The 13,618-nt window shown below is 39.1% G+C and overlaps 2 protein-coding genes across 9 annotated transcripts in view; one reads left to right on the forward strand and one right to left on the reverse strand.

The window, feature by feature from the left end:
• Positions 1–13,618, forward strand: part of ELOVL6 (ELOVL fatty acid elongase 6) — a 435,739-nt gene that overhangs the window by 82,157 nt on the left and 339,964 nt on the right. For all 8 annotated transcript variants that reach the window (XM_073804980.1, XM_073804977.1, XM_073804979.1 and 5 more), the window contains exon 2: positions 13,094–13,206. The gene's annotated coding sequence lies outside the window, so the exon portion shown is untranslated. The remainder of the gene's footprint in view (positions 1–13,093; positions 13,207–13,618) is intronic.
• The window catches only part of ENPEP (glutamyl aminopeptidase), a 103,639-nt gene that overhangs the window by 66,443 nt on the left and 23,578 nt on the right, over positions 1–13,618 (reverse strand). The window lies entirely within an intron of this gene.

Consider the following 13,618-nt stretch of genomic DNA (forward strand, 5'->3'; position numbering starts at 1 on the left):
GTTGGAAAAAGATATTCCATGCAAATGGAAATCAAAAGAAAGCTGAAGTAGCAGTAGTCATATCAAATAAAATAGACTTTAAAATAAAGAATATTACAAGAGATAAGGAAGGACACTACGTAATGATCAAGGGATGACTCCAAGAAGAATATAGAACAATTATAAATATATATGCACCCAACATAGGAGCACCTCAATACGTAAGGCAACTGCTAACAGCTCTAAAAGAGGAAATTAACAGTAACACAGTAATAGTGGGGGACTTTAACACTTCACTTACACCAATGGACAGATCATCCAAACAGAAAATTAATAAGGAAACACAAGCTTTAAATGGCACAACAGACCAGATAGATTTAATTGATATTTTTAGGACATTCCATCCAAAACCAGCAGATTACACTCTCTCCTCAAGTGTGCATGGAACATTCTCCAGGATAGATCACATTTTGGGTCACAAATCAAACCTCAGTAAAATTAACAAAACTGAAATCATATCAAGCATCTTTTCTGACCACAACGCTATGAGATTAGAAATGAATTACAGGGAAAAAAACGTAAAAAACACAAACACATGGAGGCTAAACAATACATTATTAAATAACCAAGAGATCACTGAAGAAATCACAGAGGAAATCAAAATATACCTAGAGACAAATGACAATGAAAACACAACGATCCAAAACCTATGGAATGCAGCAAAAGCAGTTTTAAGAGGGAAGTTTATAGCTATACAAGCCGACCTCAAGAAACAAGAAAAATCTCAAATAATCTAACGTTACACCTAAAGGAACTAGAGAAAGAAGAACAAACAAAACCCAAAGTTAGCAGAAGGAAAGAAATCATAAAGATTGGAGCAGAAATAAATGAAATAGAAACAAAGAAAACAATAGCAAAGATCAGTAAAACTAAAAGCTGGTTCTTTGAGAAGGTAAACAGAATTGATAAACCATTAGCCAGACTCATCAAGAAAGAGGGGGAGAGGATTCAAATCAATAAAATTAGAAATGAAAAAGGAGAAGTTACAACAGACACGACAGAAATACAAAGCATCTTAAGAGGCTACTACAAGCAACTCTGTTCCTATAAAATGCGCAACCTTCAAGAAATGGACAAATTCTTAGAAAGGTATAGCCTTCCAAGACTGAACAGGAAGAAACAGAAAATAGGAACAGACCAATCACAAGTAATGAAATTGAAACTGTGATTAAAAGTCTTCTAACAAACAAAAGTCCAGGACCAGATGGCTTCACAGGTGAATTCTATCAAACATTTAAAGAAGAGCTAACACCCATTCTTCTCAAACTCTTCTAAAATGTTGCAGAGGAAGGAAAACACCCAAACTCATTCTATGAGGCCACCATCACCCTGATACCAAAACCAAAGATAGTACAAAAACAGAAAATTACAGACCAATATCACTGATGAATATAGATGAAAAAATCCTCAAGAAAACACTAGCAAACAGAATCCAACAACATATTAAAAGGATCATACACCATGATCAAGTGGGGTTTATCCCAGAGATGCAAGGATTCTTCAATATATGCAAATCAATCAATGTGATACACCATATTAACAAATTGAAGAACAAAACCCATATGATCATCTCAATAGATGCAGAAGAAGCTTTTGACAAAATTCAACACCCATTTATCATAAAAACTCTCCAGAAAGTGGGCGTAGAAGGAAGCTACTTTAACATAATAAAGGCCATATACAATAAACCCGCAGTAAACATCATTCTCAATGGTGAAAAACTGAAAGCATTTCCTCTAAGATCAGGAACAAGACAAGGATGTCCACTCTCACCACTAGTATTCAACATAGTTTTGGAAGTCCTAGCCATGGCAATCAGAGAAGCAAAAAGTAAAAAAAGGAATACAAACTGGAAAAGAAAAAGTAAAACTGTCACTGTTTGCAGATGACATGATACTATACATAGAGAATCCTAATGATGCCACCAGAAAACTAGTAGAGTTAATCAATGAATTTGGTAAAGTTGCAGGATACAAAATTAATGCACAGAAATATCTTGCATTCCTCTACACTAATGATGAAAGATCTGAAAGAGGAATTAAGGAAACACTCCCATTTAACATTGCAACAAAAAGAGTAAAATGCCTAGGAATAAACCTACCTAGGGAGACAAAATTCCTGTATGCAGAAAAGTGTAAGACACTGATGAAAGAAATTAAAGATGACACAAACAGATGGAGAAATATACCATGTTCTTGGATTGGAAGAATCAACATTGTGAAAATGAGTATACTACCGAAAGCAATCTACAGATTCAATGCAATCCCTATCAAATTACGAATGGCATTTTTTACAGAACTAGAACAAAAAGTCTTAAAATTTGTATGGAGACACAAAAGACCCCGAGTAGCCAGAGCAGTCTTGAGGGAAAACAGTGGAGCTGGAGGAATCAGACTCCCTGACTTCAGACTATACTACAAAGCTACAGTAATCAAGACAGTATGGTACTGGCACAAAAACAGAAATATAGATCAACGGAACAGGATAGAAAGCCCAGAGAGAAACCCACACACCTATGGTTAACTAATCTATGACAAAGGAGGCAAGGTTATACAATGGAGAAAAGACAGTCTCTTCAATAAGTGGTGCTGGGAAAACTGGACAGCTACATGTAAAAGAATGAAATTAGAACACTCCCTAATACCATACAGAAAAATAAACTCAAAATGGATTAGAGACCTAAATGTAAGACCGCACACTATAAAACTCTTAGAGAAAAACATAGGAAGAAAACTCTTTGACATAAATCACAGGAATATCTTTTTTGATCCACCTCCTAGAGTAATGGAAATAAAAACAAAAAGAAATAAATGGGACCTAATGAAACTTAAAAGCTTTTGCACAGCAAAGGAAACCATAAACAAGATGAAAAGACAACTCTCACAATGGGAGAAAATATTTGCAAAGGAATCAATGGACAAAGGATTAATCTCCAAAATATATAAACAGCTCATGCAGCTCAATATTAAAAAAAACAACCAAATCCAAAAATGGGCAGAAGAGCTAAATAGGTATTTCTCCAAAGAAGACATACAGATGGCCAGGAAGTACATGAAAAGCTGCTCAACATAACTAATTATTAGAGAAATGCAAATCAGAACTACAATGAGGTATCACCCCACACCAGTTAGAATGGCATCATCAGAAAATCTATAAACAACAAATGCTGGAGAGGGTGTGGAGAAAAGGGAACCCTCTTGCACTGTTGGTGGGAATGTAAATTGATACAGCCACTATGGAGAACAGTATGGAGGTTCCTTAAAGAACTAAAAATAGAATTACCATATGACCCAGCAATCCTACTACTGGGCATATACCTTGAGAAAACCATAATTCAAAAAGACACATGCAACCCAGTGTTCATTGCAGCACTATTTACAATAGCCAGGTCATGGAAGCAACCTAAATGCCCATCGACAGACAAATGGATAAAGAAGTTGGGGTACATGTATACAATGGAATATTACTCAGCCATAAACAGGAACGAAATTGGGTCATTTTTAGACGTGGATGCATCTAGAAACTGTCATACAGAGTTAAGTAAGTCAGAAAGAGAGAAACAAATATCGTATATTAACGCATATGTGTGGAACGTAGAAAATGGTACACATGAACCCATTTGCAGAGCAGAAATTGAGACACAGAAATAGAGAAAAAACGTATGGACACCAAGTGGGGAAAGCGGCAAGGTGTTGGGGTTGTGGTGTGATGAATTGGGAGATTGGTATTGACATGTATACACTGATGTGCATAGAATGGATGACTAATAAAAAATTAATTAAAAAAAAAAGTCCTGATCGAGGATGTTTATAGTAGCTTTATTTGTCATTGCCAAAACTTGGAAGCACCAAGATTTCTTTCATGTACCAGATAAACTGTGGGCAGTGGAATATTACACAGTGCTAAAAAGAAAGAAGCTATGAAACCATGGAAAAATAGGGAGGAACCTTAAATGCATATTATCAATATTAAGTGAAAGAAATGAATCTGAAAGGGCTACACACTGTATGATTCCACCTGTTTGACATTTTGGAAGAGTCAAAACGATGGAGACAATAAAGAGATCAGTGGGGCTTCCCTGGTGGCGCAGTGGTTGAGAGTTCGCCTGCCGAAGCAGGGGACACGGGTTCGTGCCCCAGTCCGGGAAGATCCCACATGCCGTGGAGCTGCTGGGCCCGTGAGCCGTGGCTGTTGAGCCTGTGTGTCCGGAGCCTGTGCTCCGCAATGGGAGAGGCCACAGCAGTGAGAGGCCCACATACCGCACACACACACACACAAAAATCAGTTGATGACATGCTGGGGTGTGAGAGGTGGAGAGATGAATAGGTAGAGCATAGAGGATTTTTAGGGCAGTGAAAATACTCTGTATGATATAGTAATGATGGATATATGCATACAACTTTAGCCATATTTTCTCAGAAGTGAAGAACAGCAGAAAGATCCAATAATTTAAGGATGAGTTTCTAAAAAGTATCCCTCGGAAGACCTTCAAGATGGCAGAGGAGTAAGACGTGGAGATCAACTTTCTCCCCACAAATACATCAGAAATGCATGTACATGTAGAACAACTACAGAACACCTACTGAACCCTGGCAGAAGACTTCAGACTTCCCAAAAGGCAAAAACTCCCTACCTACCTGGGTAGGGCAAAAGGAAAAACAGAGACAAAAGAATAGCGATGGGACCTGCACCTCAGGGAGGGAGCTGTGAAGGAGGAAAAGTTCCACACACTGGAAAGCCCCTTCACTGGCGGAGATGAGGGGTGGGCGGGGGGGAAGCTTTGGAGCCACGGACGAGAATGCAGCAACAGGGGTGCGGAGGGCAAAGTGGAGAGATTCCTGCACAGAGGATCAGTGCCGACCAGCACTCACCAGCCCAAGAGGCTTGTCTGCTCACCCGCCAGGGCAGGCGGGGCTGGGAGCTGAGGCTGAGGCTTCGGAGGTCAGACCCCAGGGAGAGGACTAGGGTTGGCTGCGTGAACACAGCCTGAAGGGGGTAGTGCGCCACAGATAGCAGGGAGAGAGTCTGGGAAAAAGTCCAGAACTGCCTACGAGGAGAGGGGATTCAGAGCACCGCCTGAACGAGCTCCAGAGGTGGGCGTGAGCTGTGGCTATCAGCGCAGACACAAGAGATGGGCATGAGATTCTAAGGCTGAGTCTGCAGCCACTAAGAATCCTGTGTGCAAGCACAGGTAACTATCCACACGTCCCCTCCCAGGAGCCTGTGCAGCCCGCCACTGCCAGGGTCCTGTCATCCAGGGACAGCTTCCCCAGGAGAACACATGGTGCGCCTCAGGCTGGTGCAATGTCACACCAACCTCTGTTGCCACAGGCTCTCCCCGCATTCTGTACCCTTCCCTCCCCCCCAGCCTGAGTGAGCCAGAGCCCCCTAATCAGCTGCTATTTTAACCCTGTCCTGTGTGGGCAAAGAACAGACGCCCTCAGGCAACCTACATGCAGAGGTGGGTCCAAATCCAAAGCTGAACCCCAGGAGCTGTGCAAACAAAGAAGAGAAATTTCTCCCAGCAGCCTCAGGAGCAGTGGATGAAATCTCTACAATCAACTTGATGTACCCTGCATCTGTGGAATACCTGAATAGTCAACGAATCATCCCAAAATTGAGGTGGTGGACTTTGGGAGCAACTGCAGACTTGGGGTTTTCTTTCTGCATCTAATTTGTTTCTGGTTTTATGTTTATCTCAATTTAGTATTTAGAGCTTATTATCACTGGTAGATTTGTTGATTTGGTTGCACTCTTCCTTTTTTCTTTATATGTATATATATTTTTCTCCTTTTCTTTTTCTGATTGTATACGTGTATGCGTCTTTGTGTGATTTTGTCTGTATAGCTTTTCTTCGATGGTTTGTCCTAGGGTTATGTCTGTCCATTTTTTCTTTTTTTTTTCATATAGTTTTTAGCACTTGTTATCATTGGTGGATTTGTTTTTCGGTTTGGTCATTCTCTTTCTTTTTTTTATTACGTCTTTAATTTTTATTTTTAATAATATATTTTTTTATTTTTTATTTTAGTAACTATTTTATTTTTTCCTTTCTTTCTTTTTCTTCTCCCTTTTCTTCTGAGCCGAGTAACTGACAGGGTCTTGGTGCTCCGGCCGGGTGTCAGGCCTGAGCCTCTGAGGTGGGAGAGCCGAGTTCAGGACATTGGTCCACCAGAGACTGCATGGCCCACATAATATCAAACGGCAAAAGCTCTCCCAGAGATGTCCATCTCAACGCTAAGACCCAGCTCCACTCAACAACCAGCAAGTGACAGTGCTGGACACCCTATGCCAAACAACTAGCAGGACAGGAACACAACCCCACCCATTAGCAGAGAGGCTGCCTAAAATCATAATAAGTTCACAGACACACCAAAACACACAACTGGACGTGGTCCTGCCCACCAGAAAGATGAGATCCAGCCTCATCCACCAGAACACAGGCAGTAGTCCCCTCCACCAGGAAGCCTACACAAACCACTGAAACAACCTTACCCACGGGGCACAGACATCAAAAACAATGTGAATATGAACCTGCAGCTTGTGAAAAGGAGACTCCAAACACAGTAAGTTAAGCAACATGAGAAGACAGAGAAATATGCAGCAGATGAAGGAGCAACGTAAGAACCCACCAGGCCAAACAAATGAAGAGGAAATAGGCAGTCTACCTAAAGAAGAATTCAGGGTAATAATAGTAAAGATGATCCAAATCTTGGAAATAGAATGGAGAAAATACAAGAAACGTTTAACCAGAACCTACAAGAACTAAAGAGCAAACCAATGATGAACAACACAATAAATGAAATGAAAAATTCTCTAGAAGGAATCAATAGCAGAATAACTGAGGCAGAAGAATGGATAAGTGCCCTGGAAGATAAAATAGTGGAAATAACTACCACAGGGCAGAATAAAGAAAAAAAATGAAAAGAATTGAGGACAGTCTCAGAGACCTCTGGGACAACATTAAATGCACCAACGTTTGAATTATATAGGGGTCCCAGAAGAAGAAGAGGAAAAAAAAGAACTGAGAAAATATTTGAAGAGATCATAGTTGAAAACTTCCCTAGTATGGGAAAGGGAATAGTCAATCAAGTCCAGGAAGCACAGAGAGTCCTACACAGGATAAATCCAAGGAGAAACATGCCAAGACACGTATTAATCAAACTACCAAAAATTAAATACAAAGAAAAAATATTAAAAGCAGCAAGGGAAAAGCAACAAATAACATACGTGGGGATCCACATAAGGTTAACAGCTGATGTTTCAGAAGAAACTTGCAAACCAGAAGGGAGTGGCAGGACATACTTAAAGTGATGAAAGGGAAAAACCTAACAACCAAGATTACTCTACCCAGCAAGGATCTCATTCAGAGTCGACAGAGAAACTAACACCTTTACAGACAAAAGCTAAGAGAATTCAGCACCACCAAACCAGCCCTACAACAAATGCTAAACGAACTTCTCTAGGCAGGAAACACAAGGGAAGGAAAAGACCTACAATAACAAACCCAAAACAAGAAAATGGTAATAGCAACATTGATAACTACCTTAAATGTAAATGGATTAAATGCTCCAATCAAAAGACATAGAGTGGCTGAATGGATATAAAAACAAGACCCGTATATATGCTGTCTAAAAGAGACCCACTTCAGACCTAGGGACACATACAGACTGAAAGTGAGGGGATGGAAAAAGATATTCCATGCAAATGGAAATCAAAAGAAAGCTGGAGTAACAATTCTCATATCAGTCAAAATAGACTTTAAGATAAAGACTATTACAAGAGACAAAGAAGCACACTACATAATGATCAAGGGATCAATCCAAGAAGATATAAGAATTGTAAATATGCACCAAACATAGGAGCACCTCAATACATAAGGCATTGCTAACAGCCATAAAAGAGGAAATTGATAGTAACACAATAGTAGGGGACTTTAACACCCCACTTTCAGCGATGGACAGATCATCCAAAATGAAAATAAAGAAACACAAGCTTTAAATGATACATTAAAAGGATGGACTTAATTGATATTTATTGGACATTCCATCCAAAAACAACAAAATACACTTTCTTCTCAAGTGCTCATGGAACATTCTCCAGGATAGACCATATCTTGGCTCACAAATCAAGCCTTGGTAAATTTAAGAAAATTGAAATCATATCAGGTATCCTTTCTGACCACAATGCTATGAGACTAGATATCAATTACAGGAAAAAATCTGTAATATACAAACACATGGAGGCTAAACAATACACTACTTAATAACCAAGAGATCACTGAAGAAATCAAAGAGGAAATCAAAAAATACCTAGAAACATGGGCTTCCCTGGTGGCGAATTAGTTGGGAGTCCGCCTGCCGATGCAGGGGACACGGGTTTGTGCCCCAGTCCGGGAGGATCGCACATGCCGTGGAGGGGCTGGGCCCGTGAGCCATGGCCGCTGGGCCTGCGCGTCCGGAGCCTGTGCTCCGCAGCGGGAGAGGCCACAACAGTGAGAGGCCCGAGTACCGCAAAAAAAAAAACCCAAAAATACAAACAAAAAAAAACCCTAGAAACAAATGACAATGAAAACACGGTGACCCAAAACCTATGGGATGCAGCAAAAGCAGTTCTAAGAGGGAAGTTTATAGCAATACAGTCCTACCTCAAGAAACCAGAAACATCTTAAATAAACAACCTAACCTTACACCTAAAGCAATTAGAGAAGAACAAAAACCCCCTAAAGTTACCAAAAGGAAAGAAATTATAAAGATCAGATCAGAAATAAATGAAAAAGAAATGAAGAAAACAGTAGCAAAGATCAGTAAAACTAAATGCTGGTTCTTTGAGAAGATAAACAAAATTGATAAACCATTAGCCAGACTCATCAAGAAAAAAAAGGAGAAGACTCAAATCAATAGAATTATTAATGAAAAAGGAGAAGTAACAGCTGACACTGCAGAAATACAAAGGATCCTTAGAGATTACTACAAGCAACTCTATGCCAATAAAATGGACAACCTGGAAGAAATGGACAAATTCTTAGAAATGCACAACCGGCCAAGACTGAACCAGGAAGAAACAGAAAATATGAACAGACCAATCACAAGCACTGAAATTAAGACTGTGATTAAGAATCTTGCAACAAACAAAAGTCCAGGACCAGATGGCTTCACAGATGAATTCTATTGAACATTTAGAGAAGAGCTAACACCTATCCTTCTCAAACTCTTCCAAAATATAGCAGAGGGAGGAGCACTCCCAAACTTATTCTATGAGACTACCATCACTCTGATACCAAAACCAGACAAGATGTCACAAAGAAAGAAAACTACAGGCCAATATCACTGATGAAAATAGATGCAGAAATCCTCAACAAAATACTAGCAAAGAAAATCCAACAGCACATTAAAGGGATCATACACCATGAACAAGTGGTGTTTATCCCAGGAATTCAAGGATTCTTCAGTATATGCAAATCAATCAATGTGATACACCATATAACAAACTGAAGGAAAAAACCATATGATCATCTCAATAGGTGCAGAAAAAGCTTTTGACAAAATTCAACACACATTTTTGATAAAAACCCTCCAGAAAGTATGCATAGATGGAACTTACCTCAATAAAATAAAGGCCATAGTTGACAAACGCACAGCCAGCATTGTTCTTAGTGGTGAAAAACTGAAACCATTTCTACTAGGATGAGGAAAAAGAGAAGGTTGCCCACTCTTACCGCTAGTATTTAAAATAGTTTTGGAAGTTTTAGCCACAGCAATCAGAGAAGAAAATGAAATGAAAGAAATCCAAATCAGAAAAGAAGTAAAACTGTCACTGTTTGCAAATGACATGCTTCTATATACATAGAATCCTAAAGATGCTACCAGAAAACTACTAGAGCTAATCAAGGAATTTGGTAAAGTAGCAAGATACAAAATTAATGCACAGAAATATCTTGCATTCCTATACACTAATGATGAAAAATCTGAAAGAGAACTTAAGGAAACACTCCCATTTACCATTGCAACAAAAAAGAATAAAATATCTAGGAATAAACCTACCTAAGGAGACAAAAGACCTATATGCAGAAAACTGTAAGACACTGATGAAAGAAATTAAAGATGATACAAACAGATGGAGAGATATACAGTGTTCTTGGATTGGAAGAGTCAACATTGTGAAAATGACTCTACTACCCAAAGCAATCTACAGATTCAATGCAATCCCTATCAAACTACCAATGGCATTTTTCACAGAACTAGAACAAAAAATTTCACAATTTGTGTGTAAACACAGAAGATGCCGAATAGCCAAAGCAATCTTGAGAAAGAAAAGGAGAGCTGGAGGAATCAGGCTCCCTGACTTCAGACTATATTACAAAGCTACAGTAATCAAGACAGTATGCTACTGGCACAAAAAATGAAATATAGATCAATGGAACAGGCTAGAAAGCCTAAACATAAACCTATGCACATATGGTCACCTTATCTTTGATAAAGGAGGCAAAAATATACAATGGAGAAAAGACAGCCTCTTCAATAAGTGGTGCTGGGAAAATTGGACAGCTACATTGAAAAGAATGAAATTAAAACACTCCTTAACACCATACACAAAAATAAACTCAAAATGGTTTAAAGACATAAATATAAGGCCAGACACTATAAAACTCTTAGTGGAAAACATAGAACACTCTATGACATAAATCACAGCAAGATCCTTTTTGACCCACCTCGTAGAGAAATGGAAATAAACACAAAAATAAACAAATGGGACCTAATGAAACTTAAAAGCTTTTTCACAGCAAAGGAAACCATAAGCAAGATGAAAAGCAACCTTTAGAATGGGAGAAGATATTTGCAAATGAAGCAACTGACAAAGGATTAATCTCCAAAATATTCAAGCAGCTCATGCAGCTCAATATCAAAAAAACAACCCAATCCAAAAATGGGCAGAAGACTTAAGTAGGCATTTCTCCAGAGAAGATATGCAGATTGCCAACAAACACATGAAAGGATACTCCACATCACTAATCATTAGAGAAATGCAAATCAAAACTACAATGAGGTTTCACCTCACACTGGTCAGAATGGCCATCATCAAAAAATCTACTAACAAGTGCTGGAGCAGATGTGGAGAAAAGGGAGCCCTGTTGCACTGTTGGTGGGAATGTAAATTGATACAGCCAGTATGGAGAACAGTATGGAGGTTCCTTAAAATACTAAAAATAGAACTACCATATGACCCAGCAATCCCACTACTGGGCATATACCCTGAGAAAACCATAATTCAAAAAGGGTCATGTACTACAATGTTCATTTCAGCACTATTTTGAATAGTCAGGACATGGCAGCCATCTAAGCAATCTAAGTGATAAAGAAGATGTGGCACATATATACAATGGAATATTACAGAGTGAAGTAAGTCGGAGAGAAAGAAATATATGCTAACACATATATATGGAATGTAAAAAAAATGGTTTTGAAGAAACTAGGGATAGGGCAGGAATAAAGATGCAGATGTAGAGAGTGGACTTAAGGACATGAGGAGGGGGAAGGGTAAGCTGGGACGAAGTGAGAGAGTGGCGTGGGCATATACACACTACCAAATGTAAAATAGATAGCTAGTGGGAAACAGCTGTATGGCACAGGGAGATCAGCTTGGTGCTTTGTGTTCACCTAGAGGGGTGGGATAGGGAGGCCTGGAGGGAGATGCAAGAGCGAGGAGAAATGGGAGTGTATGTATGTGTATAGCTGATTCACTTTGTTATACAGCAGAAACTAACACACCATTGTAAAGCAATTATACTCCAATAAAGATGTTAGAAAACAAAAACACTGTAGTGCTTCAATATGGCATAATGGTATGCTTTAACAAATAAAATGGTAGTTTTTGAATATATATATATAATTATATATATATATAAAACCACATTAAATCATGAATTTTAAAGCACATGCAAGGATGCTCAACATCACTAATCATCAGAGAAATGCAAATCAACACCACAATGAGGTATCACATCACACCAGTCAGAATGGCCATCATTACAAAATCTACAAACAATAAATGCTGGAGAGGGTGTGGAGAAAAGGGAACCCTCCTGCACTGTTGGTGGGAATGTAAATTGATACAGCCACTATGGAGAGCAGTATGGCGGTTCCTTAAAAAACTAAATATAGAACTACCATATGACTCAGCAATCCCACTACTGGGCATATACTCTGAGGAAACCATAATTCAGAAAGATACAGGTACCACAGTGTTCACTGCAGCACTATTTACAATAACCAGGACATGGAAGCAACCTAAATGTCCTTCAACAGATGAATGGATAAAGAAGATGTGGCACATATATACAGTGGAATATTACTCAGCCATAAAAAGACACCAAACTGAGTTATTTGTAATGAGGTGGATGGACCTAGAGTCTGTCATACAGAGTGAAGTTAAGTCAGAAAGAGAAAAACAAATAGCATATGCTAACGCACATATATGGAATCTAAAAAAAAACGGTACTGATCAACCTAGTGTCAGGGCAGGAATAAAGACACAGACGTAGAGAACGGACTTGAGGATACGGGGTTTGAGCAGGGGAAGGGGAAGCTGGGATGAAAGGAGAGAGCAGCACTGACATATATACACTACCAAATGTGAAATGGATGGCTCGTGGGAAGCAGCTGCATAGCACAGGGAGATCAGGTTGACGCTTTGTGTTGACCTAGAGGGGTGGGATAGAGAGGGTGGGAGTAAGGCTCAAGAGGGAGGGGATATGGGGATATATGTATACATATACCTGATTTACTTTGTTGTACAGCAGAAACTAACACAACATTGTAAAGCAATTATACTCCAATAAAGATAATAAAAAAATAAATAAAAAGAATCCCTTAAATTACTATTGCTGACTCACTGTTCTCCCAAGCTACTGGGTGATTGACATTCTTGCTTTATTTGTCTAAGTAAAGATGTGTTCATCTCCGAAGGCTACAAAATTCACTCATTTATCATCCCCTTTCTTTTAAAGTTTGTTTTGTTTTATTTATTATTTATTTATTTATTTATTTTTGCTTTCTAGAAGAAGTGATACATTTCCTCACCGCCCTCCTGTTCTCTTTGTGAACAACATGCGTTTTCCAAGAAGTTAAGTGAAACTAAGGATCCAGTTGGTGGCCACTGAACAGAGAGAAGGTAATTGCCCCCTGTGAAATCAAAACTATCACGTTCATATAGCATTGTCATGTTGTAAACTGAGATTCTCAGAATTTCCACCACATCTGTTCTCTTCTGTTAAAAACTTCAGAAAGGGTAGTTCCTCTTGCCTCACTCTGCTGTTGTGTACACACTCTGTACTTTTGTGTTGCGCGTAATATTTGGAGAGCGAAAGAGGGTTGAAAAAGAGGAAGAAGAGATAACAGTGAGGTCTCCCACCTTAGGTGGAGCAATGGGGAGGAGAAAGACTATGTGCTTTTTCTGTCAATATGTTTACATTGCCCATGCTGGTTGATTGACTCCCTTCAATCAGAATGCTTCTGAGACAATATAATCAGGTTTTTCTTCCTCTCCATATTTCTATTGTTGGCAGCAACAGGAATGCAGTGTC

The sequence above is a fragment of the Tursiops truncatus genome, chromosome 5 (genome assembly GCF_011762595.2).
Source record: "Tursiops truncatus isolate mTurTru1 chromosome 5, mTurTru1.mat.Y, whole genome shotgun sequence".
In the NCBI taxonomy this organism is placed as follows: Eukaryota; Metazoa; Chordata; class Mammalia; order Artiodactyla; family Delphinidae; genus Tursiops; species Tursiops truncatus.